Here is a 19,243-nt window from a genome sequence, read left to right as displayed (position 1 = left end):
AACTCCTACAGAACACCTACTGAAGGCTGGCAGAAGACCTCAGACCTCCCAAAAGGCAAGAAACTCCCCACGTACCTGGGTAGGGCAAAAGAAAAAAAGAAAAAACAGAGACAAAAGAATAAGGACGGAACCTGCACGAGTGGGAGGGAGCTGTGAAGGAGGAAAAGTTTCCACACACTAGGAAGCCCCTCCGCGGGCGGAGACTGCGGGAGGCGGAGGGGGGAGCTTCGGTACCGCGGAGGAGGGCACAGCAACAGGGTGCGGAGGGCAAGGCGGGGAGATTCCCGCACAGAGGATCGGTGCCGACCGGCACTCACCAGCCCGAGAGGCTTGTCTGCTCACCCGCCGGGGCGGGCGGGGCTGCGAGCTGGGGCTCGGGTTTCGGTTTTGGACCGAGCGCAGGGAGAGGACTGGGGTTGGCGGCTTGAACATAGCCTGAAGGGGTTAGTGCACCACGACTAGCCGGGAGGGAGTTCGGGGAAAAGCCTGCACCTGCCGAAGAGGCAAGAGACTTTTTCTTCCCTCTTTCTTTCCTGGTGCTCGAGGAGAGGGGTTTAAGAGCGCTGCTTAAAGGAACTCCAGAGACGGGCGCGAGCCGCGGCTAAAAGCGCGAACCCCAGAGACGGGCGCGAGCCGCGGCTGAAAGCGCGGACCCAGAGACGGGCGCGAGCCGCGGCTGAAAGCGCGGACCCCAAAGACGGGCGGGAGACGCTGGGGCTGCTCCTGCCGCCACCAAGGGGCCTGTGTGCGAGCACAGGTCACTCTCCACACCCCTCTTCCGCGGAGCCTGTGCAGCCCGCCACTGCCAGGTTCCCGGGAACCAGGGACAACTTCCCCGGGAGAACGCACGGTGGACCTCAGGCTGGTGCAACGTCACGCCGGCCTCTGCCGCAACGTCACGCCGCCTCTGACGCCGCAGGCCCGCCCCGCACGCAGTGCCCCTCCTTCCACCCCCCACCCCCGGCCTGAGTGAGCCAGAGCCCCCGAATCAGCGACTCCTTTAACCCTATCCTGTCTGAGCAAAAAACAGACGCCCTCCAGCGACCTACACGCAGAGGCAGGGCCAAATCCAAAGCTGAGCCCCTGGGAGCTGTGAGAACAAAGAAGAGAAAGGGAAATCTCTCCCAGCAGCCTCAGAAGCAGCGGATTAAAGCTCCACAATCAACTTGATATACCCTGCATCTATGGAATACCTGAATAGACAAGGAATGATCCCAAATTGAAGAGGTGGAATTTAGGAGCGAGATCTATGATTTTTTTCCCTTTTCCTCTTTTTGTGAATGTGTACGTGTATGCTTCTGTGTGAGATCTTGTCTGTATACTCTTGCTTCCACCATTTGTCCTAGGGCTCTATCCGTCCATGGTTTTTTAAAAAAAATTTTTTTTCTCAATAATTAATTTTATTTGTAATAACTTTATTATACTTTACCTTCGTTCTTTCTTTCTTTCTTTCCTTCCTTCCCTCCTTTAGACAACGAATCACCCCAAATTGAGGAGGTGGTCTCTGAGAGCAAGATTTATGATTTTTCCCCCTTTACCTCTTTTTGTGAAGGTGTATGTGTATGCTTCTGTGTAAGATTTTCTCTGTATAGCTTTGCTTCCAACATTTGTCCTAAGGTTCTATCTGTCCCTTTTTTTTTTCTAAATTTTTTTAATTCAATAACTATATTATACTTTATTTTATTTTTACTGTATCTTCTTTCTTTCTGTCTTTTTTCCTTCTTTCCCTCCTTCCTTCCTTCCTTCCTCCCTTCCTCCCTCCCTCCTGTCTTTCCTTCCTTGCTTCTTTCTTCCTTCCTTCCTTTCCTCCTTTCCTTCTTTCTTTCCTCATACTTCTACTAATTCTCTCTACTTTTTCTCCCTTTTATTCTGAGCCGTGTGGATGAAAGGCTCTTGGTGCTCCAGCCAGGAGTCAGGGCTCTGCCTCTGAGGTAGGAGAGCCAACTTCAGGACACTGGTCAACAAGAGACCTCCCAGCTCCACATAATATTAAATGGCGGAAATCTCCCAGTGACCTCCATCTTAACACCAGCACCCAGCTTCACTCAACGACCAGCAATCCACAGTGCTAGACAACCTATGCCAAACAACTAGCAAAACAGGAACACAACCCCACCCATTAGCAGAGGGGCTGCCTAAAATCATAATAAGGCCACAGACACCCCAAAACACACCACCAGACGTGAACCTGCCCACTAAAGAGACAAGATCCAGCCTCATCCACCACAACACAGGCACTAGTCCCCTCCACCAGGAAGCCTACACAACCCACTGAAACAACCTTAGCCACTGGAGACAGACATCAAAAACAACGGGAACTACGAACGTGCAGCCTGCAAAAAGGAGACCCCAAACACAGTAACATAAGCAAAATGAGAAGACAGAAAAACACACAGCAGATGAAGGAGCAAGATAAAAATGCACCAGACCTAACAAATGAAGAGGAAATAGGCAGTCTACCTGAAAAAGAATTCAGAATAATGATAGTAAGGATGATCCGAAATCTTGGAAGTAGAATGGACAAAATGCAAGAAACAGTTAACAAGGACCTAGAAGAAATAAAGATGAAACAAGCAACGATGAACAATGCAATAAATGAAATTAAAAATACACTAGATGGGATCAATAACAGAATAACTGAGGCAGAAGAACGGATAAGTGACCTGGAAGATAAAATAGTGGAAATAACTACTGCAGAGCAGAATAAAGAAAAAAGAATGAAAAGAACTGAGGACAGTCTCAGAGACCTCTGGGACAACATTAAACGCACCAACATTCGAATTATAGGGGTTCCAGAAGAAGAAGAGAAAAAGAAAGGGACTGAGAAAATATTTGAAGAGATTATAGTTGAAAACTTCCCTAATATGGGAAAGGGAATAGTTAATCAAGTCCAGGAAGCACAGAGAGTTCCATACAGGATAAATACAAGGAGAAATACGCCAAGACACATATTAATCAAACTGTCAAAAATTAAATACAAAGAAAGCATATTAAAAGCAGCAAGGGAAAAACAACAAATAACACACAAGGGAATCCCCATAAGGTTAACAGCTGATCTCTCAGCAGAAACCCTACAAGCCAGAAGGGAGTGGCAGGACATACTGAAAGTGATGAAGGAGAAAAACCTGCAACCAAGACTACTCTACCCAGCAAGGATCTCGTTCAGATTTGAAGGAGAAATTAAAACCTTTACAGACAAGCAAAAGCTGAGAGAGTTCAGCACCACCAAACCAGCTTTACAACAAATGCTAAAGGAACTTCTCTAGACAAGGAACACAAGAGAAGGAAAAGACCTATAATAACGAACCCAAAACAATATAGAAAATGGGAATAGGAACATACATATTGATAATTACCTTAAATGTAAATGGACTAAATGCTCCCACCAAAAGACACAGATTGGCTGAATGGATACAAAAACAAGACCCTTATATATGCTGTCTACAAGAGACCCACTTCAGACCTAGAGACACATACAGACTGAAAATAAAGGGATGGAAAAAGATATTCCATGCAAATGGAAACCAAAAGAAAGCTGGAGTAGCAATTCTCATATCAGACAAAATAGACTTTAAAATAAGGACTATTACAAGAGACAAAGAAGGACACTACATAATGATCAAGGGATCGATCCAAGAAGAAGATATAACAATTGTAAATATTTATGCACCCAACATAGGAGCACCTCAATACATAAGGCAAATACTAACAGCCATAAAAGGGGAGATCGACAGTAACACATTCATAGTAGGGGACTTTAACACCCCACTTTCACCCATGGACAGATCATCCAAAATGAAAATAAATAAGGAAACACAAGCTTTAAATGATACATTAAACAAGATGGACTTAATTGATATTTATAAGACACTCCATCCAAAAACAACAGAATACACATTTTTCTCAAGTGCTCATGGAACACTCTCCAGGATAGATCATATCTTGGGTCACAAATCAAGCCTTGGTAAATTTAAGAAAATTGAAATTGTATCAAGTATCTTTTCTGACCACAACGCCATGAGACTAGATATCAATTACAGGAAAAGATCTGTAAAAAATACAAACACATGGAGACTAAACAATACACTACTTAATAATGAAGTGATCACTGAAGAAATCAAAGAGGAAATAAAAAAATACCTAGAAACAAATGACAATGGAGACACGACGACCCAAAACCTATGGGATGCAGCAAAAGCAGTTCTAAGGGGGAAGTTTATAGCAATACAAGCCCACCTTAAGAAGCAGGAAACATCTCGAATAAACAACCTAACCTTGCACCTCAAGCAATTAGAGAAAGAAGAACAAAAAAACCCCAAAGTTAGCAGAAGGAAAGAAATCATAAAAATCAGATCAGAAATAAATGAAAAAGAAATGAAGGAAACGATAGCAAAGATCAATAAAACTAAAAGCTGGTTCTTTGAGAAGATAAACAAAATAGATAAACCACTAGCCAGACTCATCAAGAAAAAAAGGGAGAAGACTCAAATCAATAGAATTAGAAATGAAAAAGGAGAAGTAACAACTGACACTGCAGAAATAAAAAAAATCATGAGAGATTACTACAAGCAACTCTATGCCAAAAAAATTGACAACCTGGAAGAAACAGACAAATTCTTAGAAATGCACAACCTGCCAAGACTGAATCAGGAAGAAATAGAAAATATGAACAGACCAATCACAAGCACTGAAATTGAAACTGTGATTAAAAATCTTCCAACAAACAAAAGCCCAGGACCAGATGGCTTCACAGGTGAATTCTATCAAACGTTTAGAGAAGAGCTAACACCTATCCTTCTCAAACTCTTCCAAAATATAGCAGAGGGAGGAACACTCCCAAATTCCTTCTACGAGGCCACCATCACCTTGATACCAAAACCAGACAAGGATGTCACAAAGAAAGAAAACTACAGGCCAATATCACTGATGAACATAGATGCAAAAATCCTCAACAAAATACTAGCAAACAGAATCCAACAGCACATTAAAAGGATCATACACCATGATCAAGTGGGATTTATTCCAGGAATGCAAGGATTCTTCAATATACGCAAATCTATCAATGTGATAAACCATATTAACAAATTGAAGGAGAAAAACCATATGATCATCTCAATAGATGCAGAGAAAGCTTTCGACAAAATTCAACACCCATTTATGATAAAAACCCTGCAGAAAGTAGGCATAGAGGGAACTTTCCTCAACATAATAAAGGCCATATATGACAAGCCCACAGCAAACATTGTCCTTAATGGTGAAAAACTGAAAGCATTTCCACTAAGATCAGGAACAAGACAAGGTTGCCCACTCTCACCACTCTTATTCAACATAGTTTTGGAAGTTTTAGCCACAGCAGTCAGAGAAGAAAAGGAAATAAAAGGAATCCAAATCGGAAAAGAAGAAGTAAAGCTGTCACTGTTTGCAGATGACATGATACTATACATAGAGAATCCTAAAGATGCTACCAGAAAACTACTAGAGCTAATCAATGAATTTGGTAAAGTAGCAGGATACAAAGTTAATGCACAGAAATCTCTGGCATTCCTATATACTAATGATGAAAAATCTGAAAGTGAAATCAAGAAAACACTCCCATTTACCATTGCAACAAAAAGAATAAAATATCTAGGAATAAACCTACCTAAGGAGACGAAAGACCTGTATGCAGAAAATTATAAGACACTGATGAAAGCAATTAAAGATGATACAAATAGATGGAGAGATATACCATGTTCTTGGATTGGAAGAATCAACATTGTGAAAATGACTCTACTACCCAAAGCAATCTACAGATTCAATGCAATCCCTATCAAACTACCACTGGCATTTTTCACAGAACTAGAACAAAAAATTTCGCAATTTGTATGGAAACACAAAAGACCCCGAATAGCCAAAGCAATCTTGAGAACAAGAAAAGGAGCTGGAGGAATCAGGCTCCCTGACTTCAGACTATACTACAAAGCTACAGTAATCAAGACAGTATGGTACTGGCACAAAAACAGAAAGATAGATCAATGGAACAGGATAGAAAGCCCAGAGATAAACCCACGCACATATGGACACCTTATCTTTGATAAAGGTGGCAGGAATGTACAGTGGAGAAAGGACAGCCTCTTCAATAAATGGTGCTGGGAAAACTGGACAGGTACATGTAAAAGTATGAGATTAGGTCACTCCCTAACACCATACACAAAAATAAGCTCAAAATGGATTAAAGACCTAAATGTAAGGCCAGAAACTATAAAACTCTTAGAGGAAAACATAGGCAGAACACTCTATGACATAAATCACAGCAAGATCCTTTCTGACCCACCCCCTAGAGTAATGGAAATAAAAACAAAAATAAACAAATGGGACCTAATGAAACTTCAAAGCTTTTGCACAGCAAAGGAAACCATAATCAAGACCAAAAGACAACCCTCAGAATGGGAGAAAATATTTGCAAATGAAGCAAATGACAAAGGATTAATCTCCAAAATTTACAAGCAGCTCATGCAGCTCAATAACAAAAAAACAAACAACCCAATCCAAAAATGGGCAGAGGACCTAAATAGACATTTCTCCAGAGAAGATATACAGAATGCCAACAAACACATGAAAGAATGCTCAACATCATTAATCATTAGAGAAATGCAAATCAAAACTACAATGAGATATCATCTCACACCAGTCAGAATGGCCATCATCAAAAAATCTAGAAACAATAAATGCTGGAGAGGGTGTGGAGAAAAGGGAACACTCTTGCACTGCTGGTGGGAATGTGAATTGGTTCAGCCACTATGGAGAACAGTATGGAGGTTCCTTAAAAAACTACAAATAGAATTACCATATGACCCAGCAATCCCACTACTGGGCATATACCCTGAGAAAACCAAAATTCAAAAAGAGTCATGTACCAAAATGTTCATTGCAGCTCTATTTACAATAGCCCAGAGATGGAAACAACCTAAGCACCCATCATCGGATGAATGGATTAAGAAAATGTGGCACATATATACAATGGAATATTACTCAGCCTTAAAAAGAAATGAAATTGAGCTATTTGTAATGAGATGGATAGACCTAGAGTCTGTCATACAGAGTGAAGTAAGTCAGAAAGAAAAAGACAAATACCATATGCTAACACATATATATGGAATTTAAGGGGAAAAAAATGTCATGAAGAACCTAGGGGTAAGACAGGAATAAAGACGCAGACCTACTGGAGAACGGACTTGAGGATATGGGGAGGGGGAGGGGTGAGCTTTGACAGGGCGAGAGAGAGTCATGGACATATACACACTAACAAACGTAGTAAGGTAGATAGCTAGGGGGAAGCAGCCGCAAGGCACAGGGATATTAGCTCGGTGCTTTGTGACAGCCTGGAGGGGTGGGATAGGGAAAGTGGGAGGGAGGGAGATGCAAGAGGGAAGACATATGGGAACATATGTATATGTATAACTGATTCACTTTGTTATAAAGCAGAAACTAACACACCATTGTAAAGCAATTATACCCCAATAAAGATGTTTAAAAAAAAAAAAAAAGTCAAACTCCTTTATGTATCTACAAACTGCATTTTAAGATCCTACTTTCTACTACATCATTTGTATCATCCAACTCCTTACATATGATAGTCCACCACATTGACATTGTTTCCATTTCTGAAATATTTGAAGATTGTTTTACTTAGGAACTTTTGGGTTTGCTATTTCCTCTGCTTGGAATGCCCTTCCTCACTATCTCAACATTTAGATTTCACCTCAAAAATTATGATCTCAGAGAGGACTTCCTTGACCATGTTGTCTAATGTTGTCTGGAAATTCCCAACCCAGTCACTTGGTCACTTCCTGCATTACCCTTTTTTACGTTACCCCTGTTTTACGTTATTCATATCACTTAACATAATTTAATTTACTTTTTTATTTTAATTTTTCTAGTGAGTTTATAATCTTCCTGTCTTCCACCAGTATCCTCAGAAACTAAGACAGTAATTAGCATAATAGTCACAAAATAACTATTTATTAAATGAAAAATAAAAATTATTCATTGCTTAGATTCCAGATACCAGAATTATGCCTTAATGGACCAAAAATCTTCTGGGAGATATCTATACAGATATACATCATATCTATATGTAGATATCTAGAGATATATTCGTATGTATATTCATATATATGTTCACATCTAAACAGAGCTAAGGATAATATTAGATCATTGAAACTGGAAATCTACACTTCTTTTCTTTCTTCTTGTAATCAATTTCTAATTTAAGGAAATCACAGATGTAGAGGCACTCATTAGCTCTCAAGTCCTGAGCCAAGTTTGCCCTCCTTGCCTGCATTGTACTTCATTACATATTTATTTCATCAACCTATTTTTACCTCTTGTAAAGGTGGGAAGACTGATAAATACATTAAATGCTTTCTGAAGTGATTTGCTATACAATGTTTTAACCAAGATGTCCTTCCTTGATAAAAAATACTCAATTTCAAGTACTTATATTTAGAGCATAAAACTACCATCCAGTATATTTCAAATATATATGACCCTACATAAATGCTGAAAATTTAATTACCATGAGATGTAATAGTGTTCGAAGCTCTAGTTTTTTTACCTGCATTGATTTTGTTTTATTTATATTGAAGAACAATTTATATAGTGTCAAATGCACAGATTTTAAGTGTACACCTCAATGAGTTAGAAAATGTGTAATCCATGCCACCACCACACGAAGCAGAGTATAAAACACTTCCATCAAAACAGAAAGTGTCCTCAGGGCCCCTTCCAGTCACTCCCACTCCATATCATTCTTATTTCCATCACTGAAGACTGGTCTTGCCTATTCCTAAAATTTATGTTAATTAAATTATTCAATATCTACACTTTTGGTCTCACTTCTGCTCAACATAATGTTTAGATTTTCATTCATATTGGTCTGTGTATCTGTAATTTATTCTGTTTTATTGAAAATATTATTCTATGCTAAGAATATATCTCATGTATTATTTCTCTATTGATGAACATTTGCTTTGTTTCCAGCCTTTATCTAATAAAACATTCTTACCAATTCTTTTGTGGATATTTCTCTTGAGTAAAAACACAGAAATTGAACTCCTTGGTCAGATAGATATAGATAAAGATACAGATATAAATATAGATATAGAGTAATTACAGATATATTTCTACATATAGATATATAGTAAAAACGTATTTCCCGAAGTGACTGTGGTATATTACACAACCAATAGCACTGTGTAAGTGTTTACAGTGGTCTGAATCCTCTACATTTGACGTTGTCATACATTCTAATTTTAGGCATCCAAGTGACCCAAAAGGTTATTAAATTATACTTCAAAAACAAACATAGAAAAAAGATCATATTTGTGATTATCAGAGGCAGAGGATGGGAAGAGGGGGGAGTTAGAAGAAGGCAGGCAGAAGGTACACACTTCCAGTTATAAGAGAAATAATTTCCAACTGTTGGAAATATAAAATGGCACAACCACTTTGGGAAATAGTCTGACAGTTTTTTAATAAGTTAAATATACAATTAACATTTCTTCCAGTCATTCTGCTCCTGGGCGTTTGCTCAAGAGAAAGGGAAGCATGTATTTATACAAAGTGTTGTACTTGAAATATTTATAGCAGCCTTATTTAGTAGCCTCCAAACTGGAAACAATACAAACAGCGATGGAAAGCTAAATGAATAAGACAATCGTGGATTATTTACACAATAGAAAACTCCTCAGAAATAAAAAGCATTGAACTGTTGATATTTGCTACTCTATCAATGATTCTCAAAATAATTTTGCTGACAAAAAACATACAAAATAGGAGTATCTACTACATGATTTCATTTAGAGAAAATCCTAGAAAATATCAGTATAGTAATAAAAAGCAGATCTGTGGTTGCCTATAGATGGGGTAGGCAAAGTGCTGTGGAAAGGAAAAGCAAAGTAGCATGACGAAAGTTTGGATTTTGGGAATGATTGTTCATTATCTTGTGATGACAATTTTGTGACGATGGTTTTATGGATGCATACATACGTCAAAACTCATCAAAATGTGTACTTTAAATGTGTGCTGATTATTACATGTCGATTATCCTTCATTAACACTGTTAAATAAAATCCTAGTGTTTTAAAGCAACAATCACTTATTCTCACTCATACATGGCTTTGAGAGGCTCAGCTGATTTAAGCAGGGATCAACTGGGTGGGTATGTGTCACAGGCAGTGGCTAAAACCGATACGCTTCTTACTAAAGATCTATGAGTAACACTGGGTGACTCTGCTTCATAGGTCTCTCATCCACTTTTTTTTTTTTTTGCAGTACGCGGGCCTCTCACTGTTGTGGCCTCTCCCGTTGCGGAGCACAGGCTCCGGATGCGCAGGCTCAGCGGCCATGGCTCACGGGCCCAGCCGCTCCGCGGCACGTGGGATCTTCCCGGACCGGGGCACGAACCCGTGTCCCCTGCATCGGCAGGTGGACTCTCAACCACTGCGCCACCAGGTAAGCCCCTTCTCATCCACTTTTGACTAGCAGTCTAATCAGCACAGGGTTCTACTTATGACAATGGCAGAAGTGAAAAACAAAAAAATGAAAAAACAAGCAAGGCATCTTAAATCCTTGATTTGGAAGGAAATGACATGCAGTCACTCCTGACTCTATTTGTTAAAGCAAGTCACATAATCAGTTCTAAAGTTAAGAGTAGGAAATACACTTCCCCTGTTATGAGGTCAGAAGTAAGGGTATGGCTGCAGGGACGGTTGAAGAATCGGGCCAGTCAGGCAATGTAACACACACAAAAGATATAGGATTTTGTTCAAAAGAAGCGATAAATTCTGAAAAGTACTTCAAAGAAACAGGAAATCAGATGGCTCTTTACCTCAGTAACTCAATATTGCAAGCTCTCATCTCCTAAAACTTTGTATGTCAACCCTAATCATGAGCCTTCAATACTAAATTGATAGTTAAGTATGTCAAATAAATTGTTACAAAATTAATTCCTGAGCATATTATTTAAAAATAACAAAGTCCTCAATTCTATGAAAAACAAAAATAAAAAATATACCCTCCCACTACCTCAATTAGCTCTACAATCATATTGAATTAGCCCTCAGCTATTATTGTTGAAATGTAAAACTGTTGAGACATTGAACTATATTTGTATATATATATAGTTTATATATGTAAATTTATAGATATTTATATATATAATAAATATATAAATAAATATTATATATTTAATACATAAATAATATATAAAAATATTATAAATAAATATAATAAACTAACAGCCTTTCCAGCTTGAAATCCCCATGTAGGTCATTATATTATTATTATTATTTTTATAAATTTATTTGATTTTTGGCTGTGTCGGGTCTTCCTTGCTGTGCACGGGCTTTCTCTGGTTGCAGCAAGCGGGGGCTTCTCTTGTTGAGGGGCACGGGCTCTAGGCACGCGGGCTTCAGTAGTTGCAGCACGTGGGCTCAGTAGCTGTGGCTTGTGGGCTCTAGAGCACAGGCTCAGGAGTTGTGGCACACAGGCTTAGCTGCTCCACGGCATGTGGGGTCTTCCCAGACTAGGGCTCAAACCCGTGTCCCCTGCATTGGGAGGCAGATTCTTAACCACTGCGCCACCAGGGAACTCCCCATTATATTATTTTTAAACTGCTTGGAACTAATTCTTGTTCTAAATATTCTTCATGTTTTCAGATTTTACCCATTTCTCTAAAAAAAAAAAAATCTAAGAGAACTTTAAGGCAATTCGTGTGTACATAGATTTTGGAAAATGTTAAGAGGTATCACTCATCCCCATGGATTGGTAATTCTGATGACTAACATAGCTGCCCACACAGCCTTCTAGTTAGTATAAGAGGAAGTTAGAATGTTGAACATCTCTTGGCCAGATGTATTCTAAACTATAAACAAGTAATTCTGAGGGGAGCACTTACATTTGTTAAAGTGAGTCAATAATAGTTGTATTATCTACATATAAGTATTTCTCCAAGGTGAAACCCATGGGGCCTAAGGAGAATTTCAGGTGAAATAAAATTCCTATTTTAATCTGACTGTAAAACATTGCAACAGTCTTCCTTATAAGCCATAACATTCAAACTGAAAAGACAAGACTCTCTCAGGACATTTTCTTGCTGTCAGAGCTGACATTTATAGTAAGTGTTTATTCACAGCAAGCAAAGGAGAGAGCTGAGAAACAAAAGGTTTAACTATATCCTTTTTAAAATGTGTTTGATTTTCTGTATTAACTGTTCTTTAAAACTGGCTATCTCAAGAATAATTGTTGTATACAAAACAAGTCTGTATATATACTACCAGGAACCCACTGTCAAAACAATATTTGTCTTTCTGGCCTTTAATTTTGCAGAAAAGTGGAGAGGGAAGGGAGAAGGAAAGTATGAGTATTTAGGAGACATTTATTACTTGTACCACAGGCCCAACTAAAATGAAGGTAAATGTAAAATAAGAATAGATCTAACCTTGGAGACCTAACTACAGTGGAGGCGACAGGCTCTGAGTACCGAACGTCTACGCTTTTGAACTTGTTATTATGTGACACAGAAGGAGAGGGAAGCCCTGCTGCTAGGGAAAAACAGATCATGGATGGAAAGGTAAATGTCAAGGAGAAAATAAGATTAAAATATAAAACCATAACCAAGGGTAACAATGTTGGTTTGCATGGAATGCCAGCTTAAAAAAAATTCATAGCTGGAAAACAGAATAAGGTCATTTCTCTAAGGTACACAGAAGTGCCAACTTGGCAGTCCTGTGACTTCTCAGTTGAAAGATGTTTTTAGGAAAAAATGTATCACATGCATGGATTCATGTTTTTCATAAGAATTAAGTGGGTACTTAAGGGGTTTCTTCTTTGTTGTTTTTAATTGAATCCACTGGACTGTACTTGTATATTGACTCATTTTTCACAAGATTCTTTTTCCCATTGATATCCCCATAGAAGAGATTTTCACACAGATATTTCTGTAACTATCAATTGTTAAAATAGTGAGGTCTGAACAGGGAAGTTCAGAAATAACTGAACAGCAGAAACACAAATAAACTCCTAGTTCAGGACAACAATAGCAACATAAGTTAAACCTTTCTAACTCCTCTGCCTCCCAGAGGTGACTATATTAGAAGAAACGCTTGTTTGCAGACCACATTGTTTGTTTTTTGGGTTTTTCAATCCATTTCTATGTTTAATTAATAACAGTGACAAATCAGAGTGGTTCAGTTATCAAACAGTATACAGATAGAGATTATTGGCCCTGACATTTGCTGAATAATCATTGCTGGTTTTGACAGTTCAAAATGATCCTAATGGTATATGTAGTATTTTAATATTAGTCAAGCACATATTGTAGGCTGTGAAATGTATTTTTCCTTTGTATCCTTGAAAGTAAATTCCAAACAAACTAGGAACCTGGAGAGTGAAGGCATAGCAAGGCATCTACATGTAATTCTTTATTTATCTGCATGTGTTGAAAGCCTTGAGTTCATATTGATGTCCAGTTCCAATCTAATATCACAGATCTTATTCTAGTTTCCTCCCTTTCCATATTTGTAACTCTCTTCTCTGACAGTAAGAAACTTGGTCACTATAATCCCCATTATATTTACTTATTGAATCAACCACCCTAAGTACAATTATTCTTTTGTGCTGTCACCACCCCTCCATGTGGAGGCCCTTCTCACTCTACTGGGGCTTCAGTATGCCACCTCATCATCCTTCTGTCACTGTCTTGAATGGAAACCCTTTTTTTCCCCCATTCAGACCCAGACTCTCTGCACCAAGCACTATCGTGCCTCCCTTTTCTGTGCCAGGTATGTATGCTATTTTGCTTGTCACTACATTAATGGTTTTTGGATTGAATCATTCAGAAAAGAAGAAGAACAAAGGAAGGAAAGAAGGAAGGAAAGATGAGAGGAAAGAAAGGATCCTTATTAACTTTTAAACATTTGTGGTGTGCTAAGAATATTAACTAACAAGAAAGGTATTTTTAAACATGTCTTGGAGGAAGGGCAAATACAAATCTACTAACCCAAACCACAAAATTTCTAAAAAATTTTGACATAAAAACATACATATCAATATCTATGAACTATAATAGAATACATTTAAAGTAGTGATCAGAGGAGAATTCATATCTTTAAATATTATATCAGTAAATGTGAAGAAATAATAGTAAGTGAATTAAATTCCAACTCAATGAGAAAACAAACATAAAGTGAGCCCAAGGTAAGCACCAGGAAAAAAATAATAAAGACAAAATCAGCAATTTAAGAGGCTAAACACAGAAAAAAATAGCAAAATTAATTAGTAAATAAAAATGCTTTTCTTCAAAAAAACTAAACTAGGTAACATAATTTTTTTAAAATACTGAACATAAATATGCAAATTCAGAAATACCTATAGGAGATTGTTAAAACAATACCATAATAAAAATTATAAAGAGTATTTTGCAAAATTTCATACATATAAATTGTAAAGCCTAGATAAAATACATGATTTTCTAGGAAAAATTTATCAAAATTGACTCCAGTAGAGATATAAACCTTAAACAGATCAGTTTCTATGGAAGTAGGGAAACATATCAAAGAACTACTCACAAAAAAGACAAGGTTCAGATAATTTTATATGGAAATTCTTTTACCCCTCAAAGATTAAATCATTTCAGTGTCATTTTTTTTTTTTTTTTAACAATGCAAAATCTGGCTGTGGTAAGCAGAATTCTGAGACAGTCCCAAGAGTTTCACTTTCTAGTGTAAATGCACTGTAAAATTCCCTTTCCTTTGTGTGAGTATAACCTGTGAATAAGATATCACTGCAGTGATCTTGTCATGTTTTATGGCAGAAGGGGATTATCCTGGGTAGGCCTGACCTAATCAAGTGAGTGTTTTAAAAAAGGAGTTTTCTCTGGCTAGTTGGTGATGGAGGAGATAGAGGAATGTGCTCTTGTGTGTCTGGGTGAGAAAGAAGCAGCTCCCATGTCCTGAATCTCCCATGGAGGTCATGTGATGAGGAGTTGTGGGCAGCCTGGAAGAACCGAGAGTGATCTCTGGCGAACAGAAAGAAAATGTGGACAGAGGTCATACAGCTGCAAGAAAATGAATTCTGCCAACAGATTGAGGGAGCTTGGAAGCAGCTCTTTCCTTAGTCAAGCCTCCAGTTGCAGCTGGCTGACACCTTGATTTCAGTTTGTGAGTTCCAGCATAGAGAATCTAGCTACTGTGGGCTGGACTTAGGATCAACGGAAACTATAAGACAATAAATTTGTGTTAGTTAAGTAATCTGCTAAATTTATGGTGATTTGTTACATAGCAGTCGAAAACCAATACACTACTCAAACACAATACCAAATTGAGATAAACTGACCTTCTGTGAGTCCAAGTGTGAATCCCTGAAAAAGACAATGCAACATCACCTAAGCAGTATCCCTGTGGAAACTTTTCTAACCTGAGTCTATGTATGAGCGACTAACCAGACAAATCCAAATTGATAGACACACCCCAAAACAACTCATCTGGTTTTCTCAGAAAAGTCTCTCTCACGAAAAAAAAAAAGCAGAAAAGTGTTCTATTTTAAAAGTTTAAAAGAGACTAAAGTGGCATTTCAATTATACACCATGTGCAATCCAAGCAAGGCCAAAAAAAAGAAGTCTATCAAAGGCATAAATAATATCGATATAACATAACATAAATAACACAACATAAATGTTAGTGACATAAATGAGAAAATTTAAATACAGGCCTATAGTAGATAACTCTACTTTGTTAGTATTCAATTTTCTGAGCCTGACCATTGTACTATGGTTATGTAAGAGAATGCTGTCATCTTAGACAACATGTCATAAAGTTTTTAGGAGTGAATTAGTATTCTATCTGTAAAATGCCTCTCAAATGGTTGAGAGAGAGAGAGAGGAGAAACTAATGTAGTAAAATGTTCAAAGATGGTGAGTTCAGGAGTATGTATGAACGTTCATTGTAGTACCCTTTCAATTTTAATAATTTTTCTGTGCATCTGCATTTAAAAAAATAGTGAATAAGGAACAATATTTGCTGATAGCTTTAGGTACATGCATTTTAATTTAAAACTATTTCCATTATTCATTTGGCTCACTGTAACTTTTTTTCCAATAAGAAATGAGGACTGAATTTAATAATCTTTTGGTAACCTCAAGATAATCAATTAATTCTTTTTTAAAACACGTAATGAATGAAACACGTAAATAAATTTTCTAATTGTAAAACATCAATGTATTCTTTGAGTAAATTATTCTCGGCCATGGGAGATTAATCTGGTAGATAGATTTGCTATTGTGTTTTTTCTTTTGAGTCTTCTTCACAAATGAGATTGCCTTCTAATTTTTTTTTCCTCCTATCTTTATTCATTGTTTAAAATCAGAATACGAAAACCAGATAGAAGTTATTAAAAAGCTTTCCAGAATTTCTTTTTTTTTGTTGCGTGTGCCCACCAATAGATCACAGCACATTAAGAACAATGATTCTTCTTCATTACTTTTTAATCCTATTAATGCCAGGTTCACATACTGTTTTTAATAAAATTATATTGGAAAAAAAAGAATGAGGACAGGTATGTGGGATGGGATATGGAGATTGGAAGGCCTGTTATGAGATAATTTTAATAAAGGCAAATGCCTAAACTGACAGAGAAAAGGGAAGGACCAGTGGCAATGTTTAGTTCCCTCTGGTGATTTGATTGATACAATGTGGAGGAGTAGTTGAGAATGATTCCAAGGTTACTTCTGATGTTCCATTTTCAGACACTAACAACAAATGTACTTCTACCTAGTTATATTTTGACTTATATATTCTTTAGCTCTAAATTTATTCTAACGGACAGATTTATATTTTACTTGATAATTCATGTAAAAAATCATAATTTCCTGCGATTCCTCCAACATCCCTATGAAGTAAACAAGGCTGAAGTTGTTAGCTCCATTTTGTAGATTATAAAATTGAGACAAGGAAATTAAGGTATTTGACAAAGGCAGAGCAGTGAAGAACCAAATTTAAAGACAGGCCTCTAGATTTTTGGAATTTTTATTTCTTTCTGCCGTGTTGTTATGGGTTGAACTGTGCCCCTCTCATTCCCACATTCATATATTGAAGTCCTAAGCCCCATACCTTGAAATAGGGCCTCATTTGGAAATAAGGTGATTACAGATGTAATTGATTAAGATTAATTCATACTGGAGTAATATAAGCATCTGATATAACTGGTGTCTTTATAAAAAGGGAAAATTTGGACAGAGACACACCCACAGGGAGAGCTCATGAAAAGATGAATGTGGAGATCAGTGTGATTCTTCTTCAAGCCAAGACCTGCCAAAGACAGCCAGCAAGCCACCAGAAGCTAGGGACATGGCACAAAACCTCCCTCACAGCCCTCAGCAGGTACCAACTCTTCCAACACCCTGATCATGGATTTCTATTCTCTAGAACTAAGAGACAATACATTTCTGTCATTTAAGCTGCTCAGTTTGTGGTACTTTGTAACAGCAGCCCTAGTAAACTGATACATATATCTTGCTATACTTTCAGGTAGGAAATTATAATGATCAAAATTAAATACATACATTTTATATTTTCTACTTCAATAAAATTTCATGTATGTTATGATTATTTAAATCTAATCCCATATGCTGGAAAGATGTAAATAGCATAGAAAAGCGATTTAATTTAAACTTTATCTCTGATCCAGATAGACAAAATTTAAATTTACTGAGGAAAAAATCATAATTGATCATGTCTTTTATGCAGCTATACTTTTGCCAAACCGACATCTTCTTCATATATAATTATAACAGATCATGAATCCTCAGAGTTTCCATTTATCATGCGTGTTTTTGAAATTAAAATATAGTGATAATTTTATTTCTATCCATGTAAAGGCACAATTAATATTCTGTAAATGATTCAGCCTAAGTAGGTCACATGCAATATTTGGGAAATACTTATATTAAACGACGATTCTTTGTTTATTTAAATTTAACCATATTTCCCTTAGTTTGTTTGGTACCCCTAGAGTATCTCAGCTAATAATTTTTGGCTACAAGTGCATAAAACCAGAAGAATCAACAAAACCATAATGAGCCATCCAGAAATGCCACCGTGTTGGTACCAGATGGTAGGGACAGCTTAGTAAGTAATAAAATTGGCAAAACAATACATTTTAATGTATCAAAAGTTGCATTGATATCAAGTTCATCCATGGTTGTGAATCAACTGATTCAGATGAAGCAATTTTATATCTATCCAGGATAGATATGATCTGTTGACCACCTTCAACCATTATAAGATAAAAACCAATAGAGATAAATTAAGTATTCAAATTTATACTGAAAAATAGAATATTCCAATATCTCACAGTAAGCAGTAATAATCTCAGAAGAATTTATTACTTTATAAATGATAATAAGGGTCCATTTGCTTTTGATAGGTTAAACATTTACTTTCAATTTTAAGGGCATTTTTAGGATATCCCACTGCACTTAATAAAACAGAATACCTGAATTTCAAACAACACAGTTCCTTGCTTGTGTTTGTTCTTGCTATTCTTTGTGATTAGCATAGTCTTCTCCCAGATTTTCAGATGACTAGCTCTTTTATGTTGCTCTATCACTTCACACATCACCTTCTCAAAGAAGCTTTCACTGGCCAGTTTCTAAAATAGACCCAGGCATATTCACACTACCTATCATATTACCTTGTTGTATTTTCTTCTTACTGCTTAACAGTACTTGAGCTTGTGTTTTCATTCTACTTTTTGTATATTTCTGATGTACTTTTATTTACTTAAAAAAATATATACTACCCTACTAGTATCTAAATTCCACAATGTCCAATGTCTTGTCTATGCAACTCACAGTGGGATTCTCTGAGCTGGGAACAATGCTTGCTAAAATTTTAATGTGGTGGCTTATGTAGACAATGACAACATTTTGGAGTTTGGCCATATCTGTAGTGTTGACCCAGAAGTGACCAGCTTAATGGCTTCAGGGAACACAGACCATGCTTGGTCAGCCCTACCACTGAGGTATCACTGTCTTGGCACTTTTGTAATTCATTCAAAGCTATCATTCAGCCAAAGAAGGGGTTTAGGAAGCACTTGGAATAGTCTCTTGAGTCCCCTGGACCTAGACTGAAATTCCTGTTTGGCTATATATAAAATGGCAGATGCTGTGCTTCAGACTCTTGGCCAGTAGAGAGGAGTGATGAGA

This window comes from Monodon monoceros, unplaced genomic scaffold (assembly GCF_005190385.1).
Source record: "Monodon monoceros isolate NGI ecotype Baffin Bay Population unplaced genomic scaffold, NGI_Narwhal_1 Super_Scaffold_15, whole genome shotgun sequence".
Taxonomy (NCBI): domain Eukaryota; kingdom Metazoa; phylum Chordata; class Mammalia; order Artiodactyla; family Monodontidae; genus Monodon; species Monodon monoceros.
The sequence above is the reverse complement of the archived record's forward strand: the minus strand, read 5'-3'. Positions refer to the sequence as shown.